A 27,168-nucleotide genomic window follows, 5' to 3' on the forward strand; every position below is an offset into this window, starting at 1 on the left:
TTGGCGTGTCCGTGCCCGTGGCTTTGCACGCCGAGGGCTCTGCAGACTGACCAGTCTCTCGGGGCTGTGTTGGGCCTCCCAGAGGCAACGTCTTCCAGCAACCCCGCGCGGTCGCCCCCACCCAGTCTCACGGCAACACCGCCTCCAGGGCGGAGCTCCGGGGAGCCTGGTGCTGGGCGGGCCGAGCTGATCCGGGGCACGGCGGGGTCGGCAGGGGGCGCTGCCGGGCCCCGCGAGTTGCCCGGTGGCCGGTGCGTGCCGCCCTCGCCTCCCCTAGCGCCGGGAGGAGCTGGCGGCGAGCGCCAAGCCGGGCGCGCAGCGGCGGAGCTGGGGCCGGCCTGGGACCATGGGCGGTGAGTGCGGCGCGGGCCTGGGCCGGGGCGGTTGCCGTTGGGGCTGAGCAGCGCAGAAGCTCGAGGCGGGTGGGCATCCGGGGTCCGGGGTTGGAAGACTGACGGGGTACCCCTAACTCGCCAGTGGGAGAGGGGCGGGAAGGCTGGGGGCGCTTCGAAGCGTCGGGTCTGAATCCCGCGACTAAGCCTCCTCCTTTATTCCCCCGCTCGCCCCAGAGCCTAGAACTTGCGCCCTCTCTGCTGCCACTCCCCCCGTGCGCCCGGTGTCCCAGCCCCAGCGCCCGCCCCGTAGCCCCCTCTCCCAGCGCTGGCGCCGTCTCACGCCCGCTGCGAACCCCCGGCTCTGTCTCCAAGCCCTCGTCCCCTGCAGCCCCGCACTGTCTGGCGGAGCCCGCCTCAACCTCGCCCCTGCCCCTTCAGCCCTCTCCCGCACGGACCCCGCACTCCCGCCACCGGATTCCAGCCGAGATTCAAGCTCCCAGGATCCCCCTTCCCGGGTGGTCCTGAGCCGGCTGGTCTCCAGGTAAGCAGGCGGCCGCAACTTCGCGGCCTTTCCCGGAGACGGGGCTGGCTCCTCTTGGCAGCCACCTGCAGCCTGACGCCTCCGGGAGTCCCGGGCCTGGCCGCGGGGCAGCCCGAGTGCAGGTTAACATTCCTGGATGCGCAGGTTAGGACCATGTGGTGTAGACCCACGACGTTGCTTTTGCTGGTGAACTTGCATATGTCCTGATCTTTTAAATAAGCTGGGTTTGTCACACACACACACACACACAGAATGGATTTGCTTAGGGTAGGTTGCCTGCACACACACACACACACACACACAGAGAGAGAGAGAGAGAGAGAGAGAGAGAGAGAGAGAGAGAGAGAGAGAGAGAGAGAGAGAGAGAGAGAGAATGAATGGATTTGCTTAGGGTAGGTTGCCTGCTTTGCAGCCGCAGCTGCCTTTTAAATTGTACCTGTGGATGGTAAAGGATTCGCGGTGCAGGACGTGGAGCCATATTTCCCGCTTCGGCTGTGAGTTCAGCGATTGCGAGGGGGCTCTGTGGGAGAGTGAGGTTATCACCGCCTGGCCAGCCAGTGTCTTTGTGGGAAGGCAGGGATCCTTTGTAAGCATTCAACAAGTAAAATTAGGAGAGAGGTGGAATCAGATCGAGCTGTGAATGGGCAAGTGTAGGGGGGTGGATGGGGGATCGGAGAGTGCTCCACAAATGGGTTCGTTTGTTGATATTTGCAGAAGGCCCGTGGGTGTGAAGCTGGCAGTGCGGGGCGCGACTGCGGTCGGGCTTGGCAACAACTTACCCTCCTCAGAGGTGTTGGTGCCCAATCGGGACATTTGTGGGAAGGGGGATTATAGCAGATGGATCAAAAAGCCTCAGGCGCGGTGGCCCACGCCTGTAATCCCAGCACTTTGGGAGGCCGAGGCGGGCGGATCACCAGAGGTCGGGAGTTCGAGACTAGCCTGACCAACATAGAAACCCTGTCTCTACTAAAAATACAAAATTAGCCGGGCGTGGTGGCGCATGCCTGTAATCCCAGCTACTCGGGAGGCTGAGACGGAAGAATCGCTTGAACCCGGGAGGCGGAGGTTGCAGTGAGCCGAGATCTCGCCATTGCACTCCAGCCTGGGCAGTAAGAGCAAAACAACGTCTAAAACAAACAAACAAAAAACCCTCGTGGTCCCTGGAGAGACGTGGAGATGCATGGGACAGCCTGAAAGCCAGTATATGAATCTGCTCCATCCTTTCTCCTGGCTTTCATTAAGTCCTGGATTAAATTAATTGCTTATCTCAGAGAAAGGATGTGTAGGGGAAACTTCTCTGTTAGGGATTGGCTCCTGACCAGCCCACCCTCACTGATGTGTTGGGAGGCTGCGTTTGGGCACCAGGAACAGCGTGGGCCACCTGGTCTTTGGAGCACAGCACTCTGAGTGTTTGTGGAACTGCAATATCTGTAACTCTTTTTTCTGTTGATCAGCTTGAATAGTAATTAGCTCAATCTTACTTCACTATTTGTTAGATAAGTAGCCCAAGGACACACTGGGGCTCAGTAGGGTCTCTCTGACTGTCCAGAAATTCCTGTGGGCTTCTCCTTGGCCCTCCCTACACCGCTCTGCGATTAGTCACTGTCAGATGCCTCACTGTGCAGGAGCATCTTCAGGGATGGGTGGAACCATCTCTGGGGCCCTAGGTCCCTGCCTGGTCTCCCCCCCTCCCTCGGCCCCATCTACCACATGGGGTACTCAGTGTTTGTGAGAAAAAAAAATGGATGCCCCGTGAATTAGTCTGAGTTCACAACCAATATCTTCTACACTTTGCTATACTGTTCATTCAAAATGTTACCCTTAAATTCAGCAGTTTTTGTTTTTGTTTTTTTAAAATGTGTCATATCACTAGAGACAAACTCATTTTTGCGTGTGTTTGGGGCAGGGAGTGCGATCTACACATCAGGCTCTGATGGTGGGTCATTAACCTCAGTGGGGACTCCAGGATTTCTATGAAGAAAATCAGTTGTCTTCATTCAAGAATTGGGGTGGGTGGTGGTGGGCACCCTTGGGAGCTACTAAGTTTGTCTGCTGAGGGTTGAGCCCACCACAGCTTCACCTAGAGTGCCCAGAGCTGTAGTCCCAGTCCCCTTTAACATTTGCTATCCCTGCCCACTGATGGAGGAAGCTGCCGGGGAGACAGGGTACCACTTGCAGAGCCCCACAGGTGTTGCTTCCTGTGGCGGGCTGGGAGTGCCTCTTCTTGCACATTCCTGGCTCTATGGCTTGCAGCTGTATTGGTGGGAGGGAGGTTGGTGTTTTGAGCCAGTGCTTTGGTCTCTTGGAGGTGGCTATGACCCACTGGCAGATGGGGCAAGGTCCAGCTCTTAGGTGTCTGTCAAAGGCCAGCCCCAGGCAGTACAGCCAAGTGCTGAGGGGGTGGGAACACTTCATGTCCCCTTTTTTTTGGGGAATCTGGAAAGGGCTAAAATTGACTCTACCACTTGACTGTGGAAGCCTGCACTGCCCCTGGCTGTCACGAACTTATCTTTCTTACCCAGATTGTCTCTGTCTTCAGATCTGGCTCAGAATTCCTGCAGCTGGTGAAAATCTGTTTTGTAGAAGAGGTTTAATTAATGCCTGCAGTCTGCAAGTGAGAGAAAGGGAGGAGAAGGAGAAAGAGACTACTAGCTAGAGGTGGGTGGGAGAAAGGATGGGAGAATGTTCAAGGTCCTGAAAATTCATAGGGGGAGATTTCGGCCCCAGAACCTGTCCCTGGACAAGGTTCCTGGTTGGTGGATAAGGAAGTGTGCCCACATTCCAGTGTAGGGGTTATCAGTTAGGAGCAAAGTCACTGAGATAGGAAAAATGGACCCATGGGAATCTGAAATCCATTTGCTGGGCCCATCAGTCTGGTTTTGAGAAGGCCTTGAAAGCCAGCTGAGACTTGGGCTTAGCACAGTAGGAGAGCACTGAGCTGTTTGAAGTTTTTGAATGAGGTGTGTGCCCTTTTGGAAATAATGGTTTGAGCAAGATTGATCTGGAGTTTGGCCTGGGAAGCCACTTTACCATGGCTTAATTTATAGGCCCTGAGCTGTAGCCCCAGACCCCTTCGACATCCCCCATTTTCCAATGGAGGAAGTTCCTAGGGAGACAGGGTGCCACTTGGAGAGCCCTCCTGGCCGCTTCAAATTACGACCATCTCACCTGAGGCGCTGAGGAGAGAGTCTAGGTAATTGACAAAAGGAGCAGTGGCTTGGAAGGTCTGTGCACCTGTACTTAGGAGGTGAAGAAGAGGGGGCAGCTTTCTAGTAGGATGGTGGGCCTTTTGACAGAAGCATCTCCCAGGGACTCTTCTTGAACCTGCTGCGCAGCCTTGCAGGTGAGCGAGGGCCCATTGGAGCCTCTCAACCTGGAGATGCTGCATGGCAGCCACGAGGAGGCACCCGTGAACCCAGAATGAATTTCAGGCTCTGCTCTGACTCCAAAAGGTAGGAGGGCCCTAGCCAACTAACACCTAACTGAACCACAGACTCTGGCCTGTTTATCCTCCACCCTCAACACTGGCAGGCTTCTCTGACCCTTCTTGGACTTTGGCTGGGGAAGCCACTGGCTTCTGGAAAAAGTTCAACCTGCAGTGATAGCAGGAACAATCTCAGGAGTGTGGAAGAAGTTAATGATTAAAAGGCATAGAAGAATAACTGGATGGCAGCTTGGGGAGTAGTTCCTGCAGTCAGGAGGCAGCCATCACCTCATCCCGTTGGCCAAGTCATCTGTGCATGCATCTGCCCCTCCCTCCATCAGTGGAACTCCCTCTGAGTTGTGTACTCTGGGGAGGAGGAGAGTTTGGGGGAACTCAAACATCTAGTAGTAGAGACTGTAGTAACTTTAAAATTCTCTTTGTATTTGCAAAATCATTTCCCCAATTTACACATTCATGTTTCAGTTTACAGGGCATCCTTTTGTCACCTGCTTGCCACCCTTTCTGCCCCCGGGCTTGACCAACTTCCTTAGAAAGAGCTGTAATCAATAGCATATTAATTAAAAAGCATATTAAGATGAAAATGATTGCACCTGGTTTTGATACTCCCACTCCCCTTTCCTCCTCCACTTCTGTTTGTGGTTACAGCCATCATTTACATTAAAGTTACAAATCATTTTGAATACTATTTGTCCCACCCCTCAATTATTCAGGGACATGTGTCTTTCCAACCAACAAAACCACAGCTTGCTTTCCTAGGCTTACCTCATTCTTGGATCCAACACCAACCTTCAGGCCTTCAGAGATATAGCAGTATCATTTTGAACTTTTTAACTGTAAAATAAAATGAAGCTCTTACTTGCTAAGTTTGTCCTCTGCAGACATAGGAGAATCTAGTTAGAATTAAACATTTACTGTCTGGTTAAGGCTTTATGCTTCTAAAATGAAAGTGGCAGTTGAATTACCGTAAAGTTAGTAAAGTTGTAGCACGAATTTTTGGAAGCTCAAATAGTAATGGAAGGACTTACAGAAACTATTAAGCTTGAATATCATTAAAACATGGAGAGATATAAATATGAACCTTGTCCATGATCTCATTTGATCCAGTAAGCCTGCGATCTGCTTAGAGATGGGAAGATGGGACCTTGGGATTGTTAAAAGGCTTCCTCTAGAATTTAGATCCCTTAAGCAGAGAAATACTATGTAAACCTAGATATTCCTGCCCACAGTTGCTTGATAACTGGATGTGGTTATATAGTTTTTTGATAATTGTAGGTGGTCCTATTCTTAGGGGTGAAAGTAAGTATTGGTTTTCTCTAAAATTTTCTACAAGTCAAACAAACAAAAACTGTATATGTAGTATCCAGAAACCTGGACGGACTTTTCAAGGTTTGTGGATGTCAGCGGTTCTCTGTTGATGACTTCCTAATACTGGAGTACCTGAGTTGGTTGTGTATGCAGCACAGTGCAGTGATTGAGTGTGTACCTTCAGAGGCCAAATTGACTTTAAACCCTGGATCTACCATTACTAGCGATATACCCTTGAGCAAGTTACTTCTCTGGGCCAGTTTCCTTATTTGTAAAATTTGGGTGGTGATAATAATACCTACTTCATGGTACTGTTGTGAAACTGAAATATAATAATACATGATGAGGGCTTAGAAAAGCACCTACCACATGGTACATGCTTTAAAAATGTTAGCTGCTATTCCTATTCATTCGTTTCTTAAAATTACCTTTTAGGCGCCAAATGACTGCACTGAGATGATGGATACAGGATGATGGTCTCTGTCCTCATGGAACAGAGGACATTATACTTCAGTTTGTGGTGAAGGATGTGAACGGTGGTGCAGACTGATTTCCAGTCACTTGCTCACTTACAGCCATGAGAGGCTGTGAAAGGGCTGACCATGGGGTGGTGACCTTGCCAGCTCTTTGAAACAGGCACTCATTTTGACTTGTCTGTGTCTGACACATGCTGGTTGTTTTAACTGTCACTCTTGGCCACAGGTTGTTAGTGGGAAGCATGATAAGAGATCCTAGATCTGTTTATTCACCTGGTTTTGCCAGCACTATTTTTGGTCCTGGTTGACAGAATGCTGCCCTGGCTACTATTTTGGACTGGACTGGCTCTTCAGCAGCCCCAGAAACCTTTGGTACTATCAGAGACCCAGTTATCTTAGCAAGAAATGGCACAGCTGCTCCTGAGAGCAGGTAGGGGACTAGCCAGAGGCAGGAAGCCAGAACACCGCATTTCCTGTGTCTGCTGTAGCTAGAAACTTCTTGACCCAAAGAAACTATGTTGACGGGCATGGGTTTGCTAACTGGTGCTGGAAAGAGAAGTCCTTCCTCCTCAGACCTCGCTTTGCTTGCTCTGTGCATCCTACAGAGAGGCCCCAGCATGGCAGCCTGCCCGACTAGCACCTGCCATCACGGAGCTGGCACAGCCTCCAGCAATGGGCTGTCGACCAGAAAATCCTTCTGTGATTGCTGCTTCAGGAACTCGAGTGCTTCTCTGCCTCGTTTGAGCGTGATTAGCCCAGCTTGTACTCTACATACACTGGAATACTTCATACCGATAAGTCAGCAGTCAGATTGGAAAACCAGTCATCAGTTATCTTAGTGGCAACCAGCTTATTTTTATTTATTTTTAACTACGGTTGACCCTTGAACAACTCGGGGGTTAGGAGCACTGATGGCGCCCCGCCATGGCCTCCCACAGTTGAAAATCCAAGTATAACTTTTAAATCCCCAGCATCGTAACTATACATAGCCTACTCAGCCAGAAGCCTTATTGATAATGTAGTCAGTTAACACATATTTTGTATGTTGTATGTATTATATGCTGTATTCTCACAATAAGCTAGAGAAAAGAAAATGTTATTAAGAAAATCATAAGGAAGAGAAAACATTTCCTATTCATTAAGTGGAAGTGGATCATCATAAAGGTTTCATCCTCATTGTCTTCACATTGAGTAGGCTGAGAAGGAGGAAGAGGAGGGGTTGGTCTTGCTGTCTCCAGGGTGGCAGAGGTGGAAGAGAACCTACATGTAAGTCATCCTGCTCAGTTCAAATCCATGTTGTTCAAGGGTAGACCTATGTCCTGGAATTTTAAATGAAGTTTTGTCTTAAAAAAAAAAAAAAAAACAGGGCCGGGCGCGGTGGCTCAAGCCTGTAATCCCAGCACTTTGGGAGGCCGAGACGGGCGGATCACGAGGTCAGGAGATCGAGATCATCCTGGCTAACACGGTGAAACCCCGTCTCTACTAAAAAGTACAAAAAACTAGCCGGGCGAGGTGGCGGGCGCCTGTAGTCCCAGCTACTCGGGAGGCTGAGCCAGGAGAATGGCGTAAACCCGGGAGGCGGAGCTTGCAGTGATCAGAGATCCGGCCACCGCACCAGAGCGAGACTCCGTCTCAAAAAAAAAAAAAAAAAAAAAAAAAACTTGCCCCACACTTGTAAAACAAAGAAACAGCAGATAATGCCAATCTTTCGTATGTAGGGAGAATTAAGATAAAAGGGGGAAAACCCTTTCTCTGTTTTACAAATGGCTCCCCAGGTGCTCTGACTTCTCTGGTCGTGATCAGCTCTTGAATTCCCAGACTGGAACCTCTTTTGTCGCCCATTTGTCTGTCTCCGTTGCAGTCCCTAATGGAAACACAGACCTGAAAAATCAAAGCTTGGGCATTTATGGTCGAAGGTCGTGGCATGGATGGTTGATTTTTTTGGCTCTGTCTTCAAAGTGAAAAATCACCATCTTCTTCGAGAAAGAAAGTATATTTTGGGAGGTGGCTAGCGTCAGCAGGCAGGAAGATCTAAGCAAGCCTGTCTCATCCTCAGTTCACATAATTTCTAGCATTGCTAAGTTAGCAGCGTATGATTTTTTTCTCCTGTTGTGCATCTTGCTCTAATGACTGCTGATTATCTTGAAACAGCTGCATTAATTGATGGTGTTTAACGACTCGACTTACACTAAGTAATCGCAGTTGGCTTGGCTGAGGATCTCGAGTTCTTTTACTTGCTTTTTAGCTTGAGAAGTGTTTATTTACTGTGTGTGCCAAATGCCAGAAGGGGAGTTGGGAACGCCTCACCTCAGTGCCGGCCCACTGCCCAGTGCTCACACTGTCCTGGGACATCATCATGTGCCACCACAGCATCCGTTCCCAGTGTATTCTGATTGTCTGCTCATGGGCCTGTCTTCCAGCTTGATAGGGAGCCCCTAGAAAGCAGGGGCCATACCCAGCTCATCTCTAAAGCTTTGGCCTGTAGCACAAGGACTGGCATGAAACAGGGCTCAATAAAAGTTGGGTGAATGAATGGTGAGTGGTTGCAAAACATATCAGTTATGAAAGTGTCTGGCTGAAAGTAGCAGGAAGCCCTGCCTCAGTGGCGTAAGCAAATAGGGGTTTGTTTTTGTCATGTAACAAAATGCATGAAGATAGGTGATTGCTGGTGTTGGTTTCAGCAGCTGACATCTGTCTGTACTGACACTTGTGTTACTCTCTTGGCCTTTACTTCATGATGGCAAAAAACACCAGCAGACCAGACTTCCCCTGACATTTCATGGCCAGAGCTGTATCACATGGGCTGCCCCCAGTTAAACGGGCCATGTGAGTGTGTAGCGGGGCACACTGAGGAAGGCTCACTGCTTAAACAAACCAAGTATGTTTAATAGTTCAAATATGGTAGGCATTCACTTTTCGCTCACACACAGTCCAAAATGGCTGTTTCTGATTGGGGCTCTCCTCCAAAAGGAGATTCAGGGACTCAGGCTCTCAAGGCTGCCATGCTCGTTTGCCTCAGTCAGCTGAAGAGGAAGGAACATGGAGGATGGTGTGTGGGAGGGTTTTGTGGGCCAGGCTCAGAGGTGCTGAACTAGTAGCCCTGACATTCCACCGGCCAGGGCTCAGTCACATGAGCATACCTTCCGAGGGGAGGAAATGTGGTCCAGCCACATGCCCAGGAGGGAGAGGAGATGGGTATCACAATTAGCTGGCAGTCTCTGCTACACTGTCTGCCCCCTCCCCCTCAAAAACTCAGGATTCTCTTAGCAAGAAAGAATGAGTGGATATTGAGGGGCAAGTGGGGGTGTTTTCTTTAGAAGGAAATGCTGTACTAAGAGGCTCCAGCCAAGAGTCGTCTTCATTCCCAGGAGATCATCTGTTCTATATCCCTGCTTCTGTTCCTACCTTTGGGAACTGGGCCAGATGACTCAGTAGGACAGTGGGAGGCCCTCATTATCCCCCTGTCTTGACACAGGGCATGTTCTTAACAGCTTTGTGGGAATGTGTCCTAGTTGATTCACATCAGCAGTAGGAGGTTACCCCAGAGGAAATGGTCTTCAGTCCCCCAAGGCCAGACGAGCCTATGAGAGCTCCTTTTTTTCAAGTACCCCTGCCCACCCAACCTTCCAAAGCTTCTCTTCCTCTCTAGCCCCCGCCCCAGCCCACATCTGGAGAGGAGGAGAGGACACAGCAAAGAGTGACCTGATTCCCCTCTAATTCATTAAAAAGTGTTTTCCCACTACTTCCTGCTAGTTTTCCTCAGTAATTGATGAGTGATATATTGATATACTGGGGTGTAGTGCTTTATTCTTGTTTAGTTTGTTGTAGGTTTCTGTGATGGGGCTACTCCATCCACAGCATTCTTCCTGGTGCTCACTTTTCCTTTTTCCCACCCTCCCTCCTTTCCCCTACACACCTGTTGAGCACTGTTGCTTGCTCTGCTGTCTGTCCACCCAGTCCTGGGGAAGGCGGGCAAGGAAGCTGACATGAGTCTGTCGTGTTGATGAGTAGAGTGGGAGGGGTAGGCTCTGAGGGCTGTGGTTGTTCAGTATTGGAGGATGTCACCCAGCTTTGGGGTCAGGGAAGGCTTTCAGGGGGTGGTGCTTGAGCTGAGTTTAAGGATAAACAGGAGTTAACCAGGTCAAGAAGGCATCTGGGCCAAGAAAGTGGAATGGGCGTAGACATTGAGTTATGAGAAGGGGGAACAGCAAGTCAACTGTGCCAGAGTTGGGCGGGATGGTGTGGCCATTCACCCGTCCAACTGCTGTGCCATGGGGCTTGGCCTTACAGGGTCTTGCAGGTAGAAAAGGACCAGCCCCTGTGGAACTCATGGGCTGGCTGTGAGAGGGGATGAGTCTGCAGAGGAGTTTGGGCCAGAATCTGAGCAGGGCTTGGCTGCTGTCCCAGACTGTGCTCTAAAGGGTCTGCTGCTGGAGGCTGAGTAGGAGAGGTGCCCCATCACTTGTGCCATCACCTCTTGTGCCCCATCCCTCTGTGTCTGATTCTTGATTGGTCCTTTGCCCGGGCATTACTCAGGCTATAAAAATAGAGGCTGGCACCAGAACTCCAGCATGTAGTTGGTGAAGAAAGCTGAAGTTGTCATTACATATCAAGATACTTGCCAGGGAGATTTTTGATGGAGCACTTTCTTGGATCCCTGAGGATGAGGTTCTAAAGTTGGTTTATAGTTTTTTTCTCCCATGGACTGATACCAATGCTTCTGGCCACTCACTTGGGATATGTACTGGTTGTGCTTGTTACTCACCCCTGCCCCAGGCTCATACATGCCCTCAGGGACACATTGCAAAGAATACTCAACCCTGAAATCCACCAAATGAGGGCTCACCTTGCCACAGATTGGCCTGATTAGAGGGGCTGAGTCCTCTCCATGGGGCCCAGTGGAGGCTGGCGTGCAGTCCATCAGGTATTCGTGTCCCATATAAGGCAGGACACCCTGGGCCGAAAAAGGAACTTTCAGCACTGCCTGAGAAGGTAAGGGTTCTGATAGCTCTGTGCTTTCTTTCCCTAAGGAAATGAGGGCTGAGCCAGGGTTTAGCAAAGCTGTCAGCTGCCTTGATTGTGATGAATGGTTCCAAGCGTGGTTTCCTTCGTTCTCCCTCCCAGCCCTGTTTATTAAGGTGGACTAGAGACAGTGCTGGCTGGGTGGGGCACAGAGAGATGAACCATCATGCTAGTCTAAGCCAAGGGCTGAACGAACTGCACTTTGCTTCAAGGTGGGTTAATCTATATTCGTGGACAGAGACTGAATAGTTTGATGCTGTTTATTGGGTGCCTTCTTGGTCCAAGTGCCGCAGGGAATGCAAATAATAATGAGAAGGAAATCATGACTGTCTTATGTTTTCCAGGATGGATCTCATCTAATCCCCTCCATGTCCCCTGAGGCAGGCAGCAATATTACACTCTACTAGAATAGAAGCTCCATGAGGGCAGGAATTTGGGGCTGGTTTGGTCACTTTGAATCGCCAGCTTCTATAACTATCCTTGGCATAGAGCAGATGCTCAGTAAATATCTGAATGAATGAATGAATGAATTACCATTTGCAGGTGAGGACACTGCAGCTCAGAGAGATTAAATACCTTGCCCAAGCTGTTAAGTGGTAGAGTAAAAGGCCTGGTCTCAGTGCCAGGGAGGGACCATGAGCTGTGACTTGGGGACCCCAACCCTACTGCCCCTGGAATGAGGGCTACTTCTAGGATAGCAGTGTAGGAGGGCCGGAGCCTGCCTGGTCTGGTCGTCTGAACACAGCACAATCCTGGCAAAACCCACCAGTTGTATGATGATAGAACCGCAAGCGCCCAAATGTCAGGACCCGGGGGTTGGAGGGTGTCTTCCTGCTGCCAGTGCCATGCTGTAACTCAGGGGTGGGGTGATATGCAGGCTGTATCTATCAGCAGCTTGAGAGTGACATTTCAAGAATACCACCTTCATCCGGTCAGGCGTGTGCTGAGAAACTTTCAGTGGCTCCCTACTCCTACAGGAACATAGTCTGGCTCCAGCCCTCCTCCACCCTGTTCACTGATGAGTCACTGCATAAGGCCTGTCATCCACAGTACAGTGGCATGGGGGTGGGCTTTGCAGCCTGCCTCTGTAACATTTATCCTCACATCAGGCACGCCCACTGACATCCTCCCTGCCTTTTAGTTCAGCACAGTTTCTGCCTCTTTCATGCAGCCATCTCACTGATCATCCCGGCGCAGAGTCCCCCACCCCTCAGGTGCCTGTAGCCTTTGTCTGGCTGTACCGTGCATTTCCTAAGGATGTTCTTGGAACCCTGGGTTCTGCAGGTAGATGGGGCTGCTGCTAAGTGGGGCACAAGGCTCCTCCCAGTCCACCTAAGCACCTCGACTGCTACCTGAATTCCACATCAGATTCCATGTTGTGATGAGTTTTGAAAGAGGATAGTGTTTTAAAACCACTGGCCTCTGTAATTTATCATGTGCCTGCCCTGTGAAATACTGCTTAACTGCATTGTTTAAAAGTAATTTAAATATGTTTTACAGTACTCCTTTTTTCTGATTTTTAAAAGTAATACAAGTTTGTTTTAAGAAAATTTAGAAAACGCAGAAATATATGTGAGAAAATAAGCCTGCCAGGATTCCTACTTACTTAAGGAGTGCTGAGCCAATCTTCTGTCTTGTAATTTGTTTGTTTTAAAGAAAATTTAGATTACTTGTCAGTGCAGCTATAACCACTCATAATATTTAGGACACATTTTCTCTTTTTCTCTTTTTAATGTTTTTCCTTGTTTTTGTTTTTTTTTTTTTTTTTGTTGTTACTTTTACAAATAGCAATTATTTAAATTCATTTTTTTAAATAGCACAGGTTCAAATTCTAAAGTGTACAATAAAAAGTCTTGCTCCCACCCCTGCTTCAAGCCATTCAGCCCAGCCGGTACATGCTGTATTGTAGCTTGTCTTTTTGACTTAACAATATAATGTTTTCCTCTGTCATTACTAACCTTTTTTTGTTTGTTTGTTATTTGTACCCAACATACTATAAAATCAAAGCATTAAAATATATGAGTAAATATGGAAAGTTCTTCCTGCTTCACAATAGAGATGACACTGTTAATTTGAGCAGCCATCTCCTGCTAGACCTTTTTCTGTAAATTTGTTTTCCGAAAATTTACATATATATGTTGGGATATGCAAGCGTTGGTTTTACCTAAGTGAGATTACACTGTATCTAGCATGCTGCTACTTTTGTTTTCTGTCTTTTGTTTTTAACTTGGCAATATTTCTTGGAGGTTTGTCTGTCCACACCTAAGCCCACTTCTTTCTTTTTTTAAGGCTGAATCGTGTTCCATTGTTTGGACAAACTGTGATTTTCCAACTCTTTCCCTATGGATGAACATTTCAGTTATTTTCACATTTTTATAATGACTCCTAATGCTGCTTTGTACATAGGTGGTAACATTTTTGTAGGATAGAAACCTGGAATACAAATGCTTGGGGCAAAAGATGTGCATGTTTATTGTTTTGATGGAGACCACCATTTCCCCTTCACAGATACCATTCTAATTAATCCTCTTACCAGCAGTGTATGAAAGAACTCACCCCCCTGAGACTAACTAACATTCAAGAGAGGTGAGAGGTGAATTTTTTTTTGGCCAATCTGAAAGGTAAGAAATGCCACTAACTCCTTTTTTTTCTTTTTTTTTTTGAGACGGAGTTTTGCACTTTCGTGCAGGCTGGAGTGAAGTGGTGCAATCTTGGCTCACTGCATCCTCCGCCCCCGGGGTTCAAGCGATTCTCCTGCCTCAGCCTCCCAAGTAGCTGAGATTATAGGTGCCTGCCACCAAGCCAGCTAATTTTTGTATTTTTAGTAGAGACAGGAGTCTCTACTAAATATAGCCTTGCCATGTTGGCCAGGCTGGTCTCGAACTCCTGACTTCAGGTAATCCACCCGCCTCAGCCTCCCAAAGTGCTATGATTACAGGTGTAAGCCACCACACCTGGCCATCAGCTCATTTTTAAATGTATATGTATTTCTATCCTGGTTTTCCAAACATATACATAACTATACATATTGATTAGAATCATGCCATACCTTGTTCTCTATCCTTTTTTCCTTTTACATTAGGTCAGGGACTTTTTATCTGGTCATCGCATTCTCTCCAAAAGCTCAGTTGTTCAGGGTTGCTGGCCTGTTGAGCTATTGCAGATAACCTGGAGTGTTTTTTATTTTAGTTTATTTATGTCCTTGATCTTCAAAGATCCTGGGAATGACAAGTCATAGAAAAGAAAGCAGAAGAAATACCTCCTGCAGAGAATTGGCACAAGAAGTGTCCAGTAGACAAGCACCAAATGAAAATCAGAATTAGATATTTGCTCAGGGGCTCATCACTTAGGTATTTGGGAGGGAGGTCCCTAAAATATCACCATGAGCTCTTGTTATATATGGATATTGTATACTCTGTATTATATGTTAAGCTTGACCTGTTCCATGCGTTCTGCTATGAAAAGTACACAGCTTTGCTGTTGTTGTTTGGATAGAGAGATTATGATGGTTTCAGAGCATTTAATGTCAGTGGAAACATCCAAGAGTCAGTGTGGTGTGATGGAAATAGCATTGAACTGGAAAGTCAGGAGAGCTGGCTTCAGACTCTAGTTCTTCCCCCGACTGACCAAGTAAACCTGGAGAAGACGCTTAACCTTTTGGGTCACCTGCGGTCTGTGTGGCAAGGATGACCTGGGTGTAATGGATTTGGAAAGCTTGGTGCAGGATAGGCTAGCAGTTAGAGGTCAATTCCAGCTTAACATTAAAAGAGAGCTCTCTAAGAATTGGCACTTTCTAATAATGAGACTGGCTGTATGCTGCCAGTTTTCAGAAATGTTCTGACAGGCGGTCAGTCAGCTCTCTGCAAACAGGCAGACACTATTCCTACTGTCATGTCGCTTAGGGTCAGTCGCAGGAGACAGCCAGCTAGCCAGGAATTTCCCCATGGTCGTATGATTACATAATGACAGTGCTGAGAAGTGTCATGGAGGAGAAACACCAGGTGACTTGAGAGTGTGAGACAGGGTGCTAAACAAGGTGGGCGAGTTGAAGGGCAGCCTCTCTGAGAAAGTGATCTTGGAGCTGGGATCCAGGGCATGGTCAGCAGTCAACAAGGTGAGAAAGTGAAGGCACAGAGGAAAGGCAGCATGCTGGCTGGAGGCAGGTGGAGGGATTGCTACTGGCTGTAGTGAGTCTCTCCTCCATTCATTCATCTGTTCATTCATACATCCATTCACTCTCTCCACAAATATCGGTTAAGCACCTGCTCTGGACCAGGCAGTGTTCTTGGCCCTGGGGATACACGTATAGGGAGCAAGACTGACAAAGTTCCCAGCCTCATGGAGCTCAGTGTTGCCACATAGCAAATCATTCCCAAACTTGGTGCCTTAAAACAGCCATCATTTTACACTTATCCTCATAGTCTGGAGGTAGACCGGGCCCAGCCGGCTGTTTCTCATGCATGTGTCTCACACAGTTATTCAGGCAGTAACTGGTCTCATTCTCTGTGTTTTTGAGCACTTCAGCCTTGGCTTCAAACCCACTACCTGTCTCAGCTCACCAGATTCCTCCCGGAAAGGCAGTCCAGTGGCCTTGTGTGCTGGCTCCAGCATGCTCCTTGGGGTCTTACCTCCCTCCCCTGCCTCAGGCAGCTCCAAGAGTAACAGCTTTCTCCACCTCAGGTTCATTCTTGGGGAATAGGAGTGATGCCCTTTAGTCATTCCAGGCACCTGCCTAGCTGACCCAGGCCTGAAGTCCCCAGTGAGCAAGGCTCTTCTGTGGGGCTGAGAGATATCTGCGTCCGGGGGAGGCATAGTGTGAGGGCTTGAGGTGAGGCTGCGCTGGTAGTGGTAGAGGGCTTGAGGTGGGGCCATGGAGGCCATGGGCAGTATTTGGTTGACATCCCTGGAGCATTACAGGAAACCCCTAAAAGACCAGAGATCTGATGACTCCCTAACGGGAAGATTACAGAAGATAGTCCTTCTTGGAAAACAAGATTTGTATTACATTTTAAAATTAATCCGTTAGAATGATTTGTCTTATAAAACAAGGCTTTCAGGTATGTCCCTGAAATGCACGTGTCCTCTAGGATTACTTGATCTCTAACTTAAAGAGAGGAAGCATGGATGTCCATCCTGATTCTATCAGTTATTTTATCACAATCAGTGATATGGCAGTCTGTGGTTCATTATCACAGAGTTGGTGCCCACAGTCAATGTTCTATAACCAAGAGTTCTCATTCTACAACAAACAGTCCCACCACTGCAATTTCCTACAACACACAACAGTGCCCAAGCAGTACCTCCATGGGCCTTGTAAGAGAACTACAAAAACAAACCTCTAAATATTACAGTATAGCTTTTTGCCCTATTTGATAGACATATTAAGTAAGAAACTCCATCTAGAAATTTGATAATACAGAGTAAGTACTTGCTCAGTTAGCTGCAGTTTGTGGAAACTGGTGTGTAAATAAGGATCATGGCCACCCCCCATTGCTTTTCATTCTCAAAATTACTTGTGTCAACCACTTTTGCTCCCAAATTTCTCATTAAGTTACATCAACCTGGAGTTATGTGTTTCATTACAACTTTTAGCTAAGCTGAATCAAAGCTTTGGAGCTTTTAAGAGTTTTGGTTTTGTTGTTGTTGTTTTATTTTGTTTTTGAGACGGAGTCCCACTCTGTCACCCAGGCTGGAGTGCAGTGGCGCAATGTTGGCTCACTGCAACCTCCACCTCCCGGGTTCAAGCAATTCTCCTGCCTCAGTCTCCCAAGTTGCTGGAACTACAGGTGCTCACCACCATGCCCAGCTAATTTTTTTGTGTGTGTGGCATTTTTAGTAGAGACAGATTTTCACCGTGTTGGTCAGGCTGGTCTCAAACTCCTGACCTCAAATGATCCACCTGCCCTGGCCTCAAAGTGCTGGGATTACAGGAGTGAGCCACTGAGCCCGGCCCCTTAAGAGTCTTATTACCTACTTTATTAGTGGGGAGCTGGGACTCTATGCAGTTCAGATTTCCTCCAAAGCTAAATGTCATAATTATAGGTAACAGTGCCCTTAGCTCTATTTTTGTTCTAGGTGTCACTTTATGAGTGCAAAGGAGCTATATATATATATATATATGTATGTATATATGTGTGTGTGTATATATATGTGTGTGTATATATATATGGAGAGAGAGAGAGCGAGAGAGTGTGTGTGTGTGTGTGTGTGTGTGTGTGTGTGTGTGTGTGTGTGTGTGTGTCTTGAGAGCTTGTTTTGGGATCTGAGTCAGAGAATCCTTGGATCTCAGCACATGGAGGGCTCCAAAAGGTCACCCACATCAGCCTCTCTATAGCATCACCAGCAGTGGCGACATACGCTTGGCCACCTCCATGGGCAGGAGGGCTCATTCTATACTGACACTGTCAACCTCCCACTAAGTGGGACAGCCGTGTTCTCAGACTTACTTCTAAGGACATAAAGTTCATGCCCACTGGCACTGGCAGTGATAACGAGCTACAGGGTTCCTGGTGCCCCACTACTCTTCATGAATGAGTCATAGAATGACCTGCCAGTGAGTACAGGGTCTTGCCAAAGCTCTGTAGGTAAGTGTGATCCCAGCCCAAAAAGGCCTCATTGGGCAAAACGCCTCTCAGTGGCATACGTGAGTGCTCCACGCGTCCATGAGTCTGTGTGTCCATCCAGAGCAAAATCCCATTCCTAGATAATACTGTTAACACAGAAATGCAGGCCTTGGTAACCTGTGCTTTCAGGTGTGCCTGATTTACATTGCACAGCTATGAGTCTCAGGACTTTGTAAACCTTTTTTTTTTTCCTTTACAAGTTTGACTTTTATCATTCAAGCCTTTATTGTATGCCACTTGCACTTCCAGTCTTGCAGCCTGCCTGTTTAATCCTCTCGTGCTTTCTTTGACATTTTAAGAAACTTTTAATTGACATACTTTGCTTGCAAAATTTTTTTAAAAACAGATATATTTTTAAAGTGGCTTTGTGGTGAGTAAAATCATGCCAACTGCATGTTCTCCTTTCTTTATTGAGGTACTTAGAGCTGCTCTTGACATTCTAAAATAATAATGCCAGTCTCAGATGTAACTACTTTGAAACTTAAGAAAGAGCAAAGCAGTAACGTTGGATGGAACACAGACTTGTTCCAAAATGTCAAACAAACGATAATAATAACTGAAGTGTACATAAAAGTGAAAATCCTGGCTTGATGAATTAGTTATTTGAGTCTGTTCTGGCCCTGAGAAATGATCAGATGCCTTGACAAGTTTATCCTTTGTAGAGCTGGGGAAAAAAAAACCTCAAAGGAGAGAGTGGTTAGAACATGTAGTTCACAAAAGAAAAAAAAAAGTTTACTATTTCAAGGATTTAAAAATACTAAATCTGCAGATTATCAGCCTCAAATCCTTGTAGGAAAAAAATGGCAGGTAAATAATTAATGCTGCCTATTTTAAAAACATGTAAAATATGAAACAAAAGGTCCGTTAGTGGAACACGTACAGTCCGTAGGCTGCAGGAGGCTGCTCTGCTGTTTGTCACTGCTGAATTACACCTGAGCAAACCAGCACTGATGTTTTTTAAACATATAATTATGACTGTATGTGTTTTGATTACTGGATTTGAAAAGTTCTGGTACTGTCATCAGATGACTGTGTTTGAGAATACTCTTTCAGAATAATTGTGCATGTTGTCACACCTTCTCCAGTTGTGAGTTGTTGCAAACATCCCCTTGCTCACTTATTCCTAACAGAGCCCTGACTCTATTCAGGCCTCTGCCCATTCTATCCCTGCATGGGCCTCTGCCAGGAGATGCATCTTGATTGGTTCCACCCAGTCGTTGTGTCCATTCCCAGTGTCAGTGATTGGTTTGGGTGTGGGCACGTGACACACGTCAGCCAGTGAGATGCGATGGGCAGCCTGGGGGAGGGGTTTCTGGGGAAGGCTTCTTTGCTGCTAGTAGAGATGAACAGAGTTATCCCTTCTGCCTTCGCCCATGGCTGAGTGTGGCTGTGATGCCTGGCAGTGTGGCTGCCAGCTTGCGACCCTGAGAGAAGCCAGCCTAGTAAGAGGACAGACATGGAAAGCTCTTGGCTTCCAATTGATGCTTGGAGTTGCTGAATCAACTAGCCTTGGAGCTGCTGTCCTAATACTATGGCTTGTCATGTGAGAATGTGGATGAGTCTCTTTGCTTGCTAGGGTTTTCTGTTATCTGCAGCCAAGCCATCTTTATAGATACATGAATTATTTAAGTAAAGCAAAAACTAAAGTGCAAAAAGAAGAAAGGTGACCACGACAGTGTCTCATATCATATCTAAGAGTGGCATTCAGCCTGGTCAGTGATGAGATTTTCTGCCTAATGCAGCTTGTGAACGCCTGAGCACTTGCTCATTACACCTCCAGAAGGGAGCCCCATGAAGAGTGCCAGCGTTCTGCTAACAGCAAGTTCTAGATCGGATATTGGTTTGTCTGCTTAAACAGAAGTGAAATAACAATGGATTAAAATGCTGTGAGATTAATTTCTGTCTCCCAAAACGATTTGAGCTGGAAGGAAATCAAGGAGTGGGTGGCCTTGCCCCTTGGGGACATCTAGGGTCCTTCTCTGTCATCCACTAGGATCCTTCTCTGTCATCCACTAGGATGTTGCTTCCATCTGCATGGTGAAAGTTGCTCCTCATCATGTCAGTGTTTCAGAGCCTGGAATAGGAGAAAAAAGGTCAGGATGGGCTGGGGCAGGCAGCCTCCTTTTGATCTGGAATGGCCCTATTATGTCCAATCACGACTCATTGGAAGAACATCACATCACTACAACCAGTTACAAGGGAGTCTAGGAAATATTCTCTTTAGCTGGATGGTCATGTATCCAGCTAAAATCCAGAGGGCTCTGTTCATAAGAGGAAGGAAGGAATAGACACCTGTGGCAATTAGAATATAGTGTGTCTGCTACAGTGAAGAAGAACGTGACAAGGGCAGATTGCTGGGTACCATTCTGAATGTGAAGCAAGGGTTTCAGCCACGCAGGCCAGCCTCCCTGAGCAGCTTGGGGCCTTTTGCCCCTCTGACCTGCCCTGGCCTCTCTTCAGGTCAACCAAGGGGTTTGAAGCAGATGATATTTAAAACCTCTTCAAACTCTGACTTTCTCTGGCATGGTCCAGTGGAGATTCTATTTCTAGAGTTGGGGAGAGGGAACAAAGACAAGGGAGAAGTAGGGTAAGTAGCTCACATGTGGCTGGTGGGTATTAAAAAAACCATCAGCAAAATCACTGCTAATACTTACTGAGAGCTTATCAGAGGCTAGGCACTGTACTGTGTTCCTTACATATCTTAACCCCATGAGTCCCTCCCTACACAACCTATGAAATGGGCCCCATGATTGTTCTCACTTCGTAGATGGGGAAACTGTGGCTCATTCTCAGGTAGAGCAGGGCTCTAGACCCAGCCAGCTAACCCTTGGGCCCATGCACTTAACAACCTATTGTGGGTATGACTGGGAAATGAGGTGGGATTTGTGGGGTGTGGCCAGATCATAACAGGTCCTTAAAGCAGGGCAAAGAACATTGGTTTTGGTGCTGCCCTTTATTCAGGGCCTGCTTCAGGATCAATCTGCAGCACTGATCAGCACACCCCCTGTGTGAGTCTATTTTGTGTTGTAAAGGAATACCCAAGACTGGGTAATTTAAAAAGAAAAGTAATTTATTTGGTTCACAGTTATGCAGGCTGTAAGATGCGTAGTGCCAACATCTGCTTCTGCTGAGGCCTCAGGAAGCTTACAGTCATGGTGGAAGGCAAAGGGGAAGCCAGCGTATCACATGGTGAGAACACGAGCAAGAGACAGAAGAGGAGGTCCCAGGCTGCTTATAACCAGCTCTCACATGAACTAACAGAGCTAGAGCTCACTCACCACCAAGAGGACAGCACCAAGCCATTCACGAGGGATCCACTCCCATGACCCAAACACCTCCCACTAGGCCCCACCTACGGCACTGGGGATCACACGTCAACATGAGATTTGGAGGAGACACACATCCAAACCATATCACCACCTCAGCTCCCCACTGGCTCCCCCCACAGCCAAGAGGTGGCTGTTGCCACTCCATATCACATCCGGGCATGACAGTGACACAGGTCAAATCACCCCTCACCACCCTAGGGTAGAAGACAGGCTGCTTTTCAGGAGGACACCCCCAGGTGAGAGAGGTGCCTGGAGGGTCTGTAGTGCGGCAACGTGCAGAATGTTCCAGGGGAGCCACGCCTCATGACTGTTAAATATCCTTCAATATGTTGCCCCTGCTGAGAGGGGCAGGGAGGCCTCTGGGCCTGCTCCTGTCCAGTATTCCCCAAGGAGGCCAGGTGCTGGGAGGAGATAGGACCCTGGCCCTAGAAAATAAGGGCAGGTCCATGAAGTGGGCCTGTCTTTCAAGCTGGCCTGCCTGGTAGAGCGGATCCTGCAATCAGACCCCTCTTCCGGCTCCATCCTGCAGCTCAGTCAGCTTAGTGTCCAGAGGGCACTCCAGGGAGGGAGTGAGAATCAGTGAGTGCGTTGTCTGGTCCCACTGATGGTAGGACACCTTGAGATGAGTGGGGAAGCTGGCCTGGGTAGAGGGCTGTGGGTGCTGGGCCAGGCAAGCCCTCCCCTTGGAGAAGCAGACCCAGACATGGCAGGGGCGCCCCAGCTCCACCTGTGTGGCCTCTGGGCAGCCGGCTTTCTCTAGACACAACACTTCCCTGCATGTATCAATGTTCGATGTATCATCTCCCTTCTCTGGCTCCTTTTACAACCCAATACTTCCCCACCACTTTTAACACCATCCCTTGAGTTCATTCTGTTTTCCTAAAATTCAGTCACAGATGCACCAACACCAAACTGCTCTTCGAGATCGAGTTCCGGCATTGCCACTTCAGAAGACCAATCTGCCGTATCCTAGCCTGGATGCAGTCTTCTTTCCTCCTGACAGCACTGGTTTGATAGAGCCCAGTGATCTGTGTACTCCCTACTTCCCTCACCAGACTCTACACTTCTTTTTTAAAAAAAAAACTTCTTGAAACTTTTCTAAAAAAAACAACACCTTTAACTTCCAACATACACAGAAGCAGAGAGGGGCAGATAATGAACCCTCAAGGATCTGTCACCCTGCTTCAACTATTGTCACCATTTTGCCAATCTTATTTCATCTATTCCCCTTGACCTTTTTATCTCCTCTGGAATATATAGATAATATATATATATAACTAATATATATAATCTATATTATATATAACACATAATATGTATAACTAATATATTAGCTATGTATATTATATATAATATATAAATTATAAATATATATATAATTTTTTTTTTCGAGATGAAGTTTCTCCTTGTCACCCAGGCTGGAATGCATGGCACGATCTCAGCTCACAGCAACCTCCACCTCCGGGGCTCAAGCGATTCTCATGCCTCAGCCTCCTGAATATCTGGGAGTACAAGTGTATACCACCATGCCCGGCTAATTTTTTGTATTTTTAGTAGAGATGTGGTTTTGCTATGTTGGCCAGGCTGGTCTTGAACTCCTGTCCTCAAGTGATCTGCCTGCCACAGCCTCCCAAAGTACTAGGATTACAGGCGTGAGCCACCACTCCCGGCCCCTCTGGAATATTTTAAAGCAAGTCCTGGGTCTTGTATCATTTCTCCCATAAATACTTCAGTGCCTTTCAGCTGGGACCCTCCATATGACAAAAATTGTGTCCTGTATCCTGTGTCCTGTGTTCTTACCACTTAGAATAGTGCCTGGCACCTACTGGCTCTCAGGAAATGTTATCTTGAATTGACAGAATGAATGAATGAGTGCGTGAACTGGCTTCAGCTTTTAGAAATGAGCCTGCAAATTAAGTGGAGAACTCTGGAATGTGAATAACTGCTGTGAACTCACAGCCCCTTCATCCCAGGTGCCTTCCTGAGGTTTCCAGGAGGCTCTGGAATCTGCCCATCTTCATCAGACTTCAAGGCTGATTTTTCTTAGGCAAGCATCTTTGATTTTGCAATTAAACTCCATTTTGATGTGACCTTGGAGAGGGAGAACTATTAAGATATAGCTTTTACCTTTGCTTGACTCATATTTTGTTCACAATTGCAGACTTGAAGGGTTTTTTTTTTTTTAAATTATAGTGCTGTATTTACTTAGGCCAAAATGATTCTGACCAAAAAAATCAACGTGTAGAATATATCTGAAGCATTTTCTTTAATACTATATTTCTATTCTTGGTAATGGTATTTTAACTGCACAAATGAAAGGTAATTGTACATTTTCTTTCTAGCAGTTGTGGTCATGTTTAAAACCTTAAATTCTGTATGCTTTGAAGGAGAGCCTGGACCAGAGTTTATCACTAGATGTGGTGTTTTCAGCTCTTACAAGGTAAAAAATAGGCCAAGGCTTGGGCTCTGGAACTCTCTGGTGGTAGAATAGTAGCTTGTAAAAATGCCTTTGACATGTTCTTTTTTTCCTTTTAATTCAGAAATGGTATTCATCATAATGTAATGGGAACTGCTTATTAACTAGTACTATATTTCAAAATTGTATTCTAAAATCTTTTCTTTCACAGCTCAAACTTGTAATAAGGTTGAATTGAATTAGCTGGGTTTTCTGTTTTTTGTTTTGTTCTTCTGTTTCATCACGAATTCAGAGTAATAATTCAATTTCTAGGTTTAAGATATTTTTACCATTAGCCGGGCGTGGCAGCGGGTGCCTGTAGTCCCAGCTACTTGGGAGGCAAAGGCAGGAGAATGGCATGAACCTGGGAGGCGGAGCTTGCAGTGAGCCGAGATGGTGCCACTGCACTCCAGCCTGGGCAACAGAGCGAGACTCCGTCTCAAAAAAAAAAAAAAAAAAAAAAGATATTTTTACCACATGGGTTTAGCACAGGGAACTGGAGGTGTGCCCAACAGACATGTGATGACTGACAGCTATTTTATGTTCAACCTGGACATAAACAGTCATTTACACAGAAGTATTTGTGTGAATTGGATTTGGTCATGATGCGATATTGAGCCAAGAGCATCTTTTCCACAGAAGATGATGGGACTTGAGAGATGTTTGGAGATTAGAAGATGTGGGAGCTGTAATCCCATAGCATCTCACCCTGCCGATGCAGCAGGGACTCTTCCTGTGGATCTTATTTTTAGGGCTGTGAGCAAGCAGGCTGTGGGGGTTCTGCTCTGGGCTCAGAATCCTGACTGTCGCCTGGCATGACTTGTATGACTCTCACCGGGTGTCTTGAGGAGCTGCCGTAGACCCCAGGGGTAGACGCAGAACTCCTATGGAAAGAAGTGCAGGAAGATGGCAGGAAGGAAACCAAGGACTGCGTGACTTCTTGAGTGGCTGCAGGAGCCTCCTACCTACGTGGGGATGGAAAGGGGGAAAGGGAGCTCTGGAAAACTCAGGCTAGAGACTGGACCACAGTGCCAGAAAGAGCCAGTTGACTGGTGCCTCATCCTCTTGGGGTGGGGCCCAACAGAAGCTGAGGCAGATGTTCCAGGCTGGAAAACCTAGGGCAAGGCAGGGACACAACAGCTGAGTCAGCCCCCAGGAAGGCTAACAGTGGCAGAGGAGCCATGAACATGGTTGCAGACATGGCTGCCTACCCTGATGGATGGGATGGGGCCAGTGAGTAGGGGAGGAGCCAGTGGCCAGGATTTGAAAGCAGAGCCACAGCATGGAGCAGAAGCAATAGTTGAGGGAAAAGGGTGAATGCTTGTGTTTAGATTGTGGTGTAGGTGTCTGTGTGATTCTTCCAGAGTGTGGAAGTCAGGCATAGTACATATCTGCTCAACAGCAGGCCTCTGCCTGTTATGAGATTTGCTCCCCACCACCACCTGCTCTTTTGTCTCTTATCCTCAGTCTTATTTAAAAAGCAGGATCCTGCAGCTCAGAGAAGGGTAGCCAGTTGTCCAGACACACAGAAAATAAGCAGCAGAGCGAGGAATTGAACACAGATCTGCCCATCTCCGGAGCCTCGTTATCATCATTATTTAGCCATTTTAAAAAACCAAGACTAAAGTATAGTCATTATCTTCAAGTTTTCAAGTGAAATGGGCTCCAAAAGAAGGCATGTGTTTATCCTGGGGTTTGGTGTTCCTCTGGCCAGGCTGTGTACCTACCCCTAGGGCTGTGATCACACCAGACTAGTCCCTAGCACAAGTAGAAATAACCAAAATGCTGACCATGGCAGAGGCTGTCCGAGGAGAGTCAGAAGTGGGAGGGTGCAGACCCCAGAGAGTATCAAGGAGAAACGGTGGATGTTCCCACTGTTCAGCAAATGAAAAGTCACAGATAGGTGGGGATGTCAGCAGTGCAGACTAGAAGCAGTCAGGCAGTTACACGATCCCTGCCATCTGGCTAACCTAACATATTTAAATCTAAAACTAAATATAGCTTCTTTCCCAAAAAGCACTCCGCATATTAAAGAACATAGACAAGATGGAGATTTTCATGTCGTGCCTACAGATGAGGATATTGAGATCTAGATCCTGGCTTAGAATTTCCTGGTGAAGATGCAAGGCATTTCCTGTTTATTCTATCGGTTAGCTTTTGCTTTGTATGAAACTCCCAAAACTTACTGGCTTAAAATAGCAACCATTATATTTGCTTGTAATTCTGGGGACTGGCCATGCAGTTCTTTTAGTCTGGGCAGACCACTGATAACCATCTGCTGGTGGCGTGGCTGGAGCAGGGTGGTCTGGGATGGCCTCATTCACAGGTGTGGTGACAGCAAACTGTCACCACAGTTTGTTTGAAGGGAGCATCAGCTGGGACGGCTTACCTTGGCTCCATGTGGTCTCTCATGCCCCAGCAGTCTGGCCTAGGGTCTTTACATGGTAGTCTCAGTGTTGCAAAAGTAGCAAAGGAAGACAAGCCCCAATGCATAAGTACTTTTCAAGTCCCTGCTTGCAACACATTTGCTGTTGTCCCATGGTCAAAACAGGTTCCTCGGCCAAGCCAAAAGTCAGTATAGGAAAAGACCGGGTAAGCCCATGGATACAAAGGGCATGAAAAAATTGGGGGCTGTTACTGCAACAATTTATCATGCTATAAAACCGAGACTTATAGCAAGTAGCCACTGTTTCCACCGAATGCCTGCCTGAAGACAACTCTAAACCATACAGTGGCTAATCCCGTATGAAAAGGCAGTGTTGGCTGGGTGCAGTGGCTCACACCTGTAATCCCACCACTTTGGGAGGCTAAGGCAGGCGGATCACCTGAGGTCAGGAGTTCGAGACCAGCCTAGCCAATGTGGTGAAACCCTGTCTCTACTAAAAATACAAAAATTAGCCGGGTGTGGTGGTGGGCACCTGTATTCCCACCTACTCCGGAGGCTGAGGCAGGAGAATCACTTGAACCCAGGATGCGGAGGTTGCAGTGATCCAAGATCGCACCACTGCACTTCAGCCTGGACTATAAGAGCGAAACTCTGTCTCAAAAAAAAAAAAAAAAGAAGAAAGAAGAAAAGGTAGTATCAAGTGAGACCATAGGAAACATGCTTAGCTGTTCTATTGGCCTCTCCCGCCAGTCAGGGAAGGGGAAATCCCTTAAGAGCATGGAAGCAGGAAGTGGTTGAGGGACAAGACCTGACCCAGCAACAGAAACAAGGCCCTCACTTCCCACATGCAAATGCAGGGCAACCAGCAGGCAGGTCGGCCTCTGAGGTGATGACACAAAAGACACCACGCGGCATCAGAAACCAGAGGTGAGTGATTCCCCAGGGCCAGCACAGTGGCTTCCCAGTCCCAGAGTGAGAGGCCTGAAGACAAGATTTGTGCCAGAGCTGCGGAGGGAGGGATGTGCAGGAGAACACGTGTACGTGTAGTACTGAGCTTGGAGGCACTGACTCTTGGTTAAGGATAGTGACTCATGGGACAGAAGCGTTTCCCTCAAACTCTTCCTTTCCATTTTGGGCCTGGGAGAATGGCTCCCACAAAGAAGGGTGGCAAGAAGAATGGCCATTCCGCCATTAACCAGATGGTGACCTGAAAATACACCATCAATATTCACAAGCATATTCAAGAAGCAT

At 47.4% G+C, this 27,168-nt stretch overlaps 1 protein-coding gene across 1 annotated transcript in view; it reads left to right on the forward strand.

Annotated features, from left to right (window-relative positions):
- Window positions 1–266: 266 nt before the first annotated feature.
- PXYLP1 (2-phosphoxylose phosphatase 1) overlaps window positions 267–27,168 on the forward strand; it is a 62,822-nt gene continuing 35,920 nt past the window's right edge. Inside the window, exon 1 of the mRNA XM_050777985.1 lies at window positions 267–353. The gene's annotated coding sequence lies outside the window, so the exon portion shown is untranslated. The remainder of the gene's footprint in view (window positions 354–27,168) is intronic.

The sequence above is a fragment of the Macaca thibetana genome, chromosome 2 (assembly GCF_024542745.1).
Source record: "Macaca thibetana thibetana isolate TM-01 chromosome 2, ASM2454274v1, whole genome shotgun sequence".
Taxonomy (NCBI): Eukaryota; Metazoa; Chordata; class Mammalia; order Primates; family Cercopithecidae; genus Macaca; species Macaca thibetana.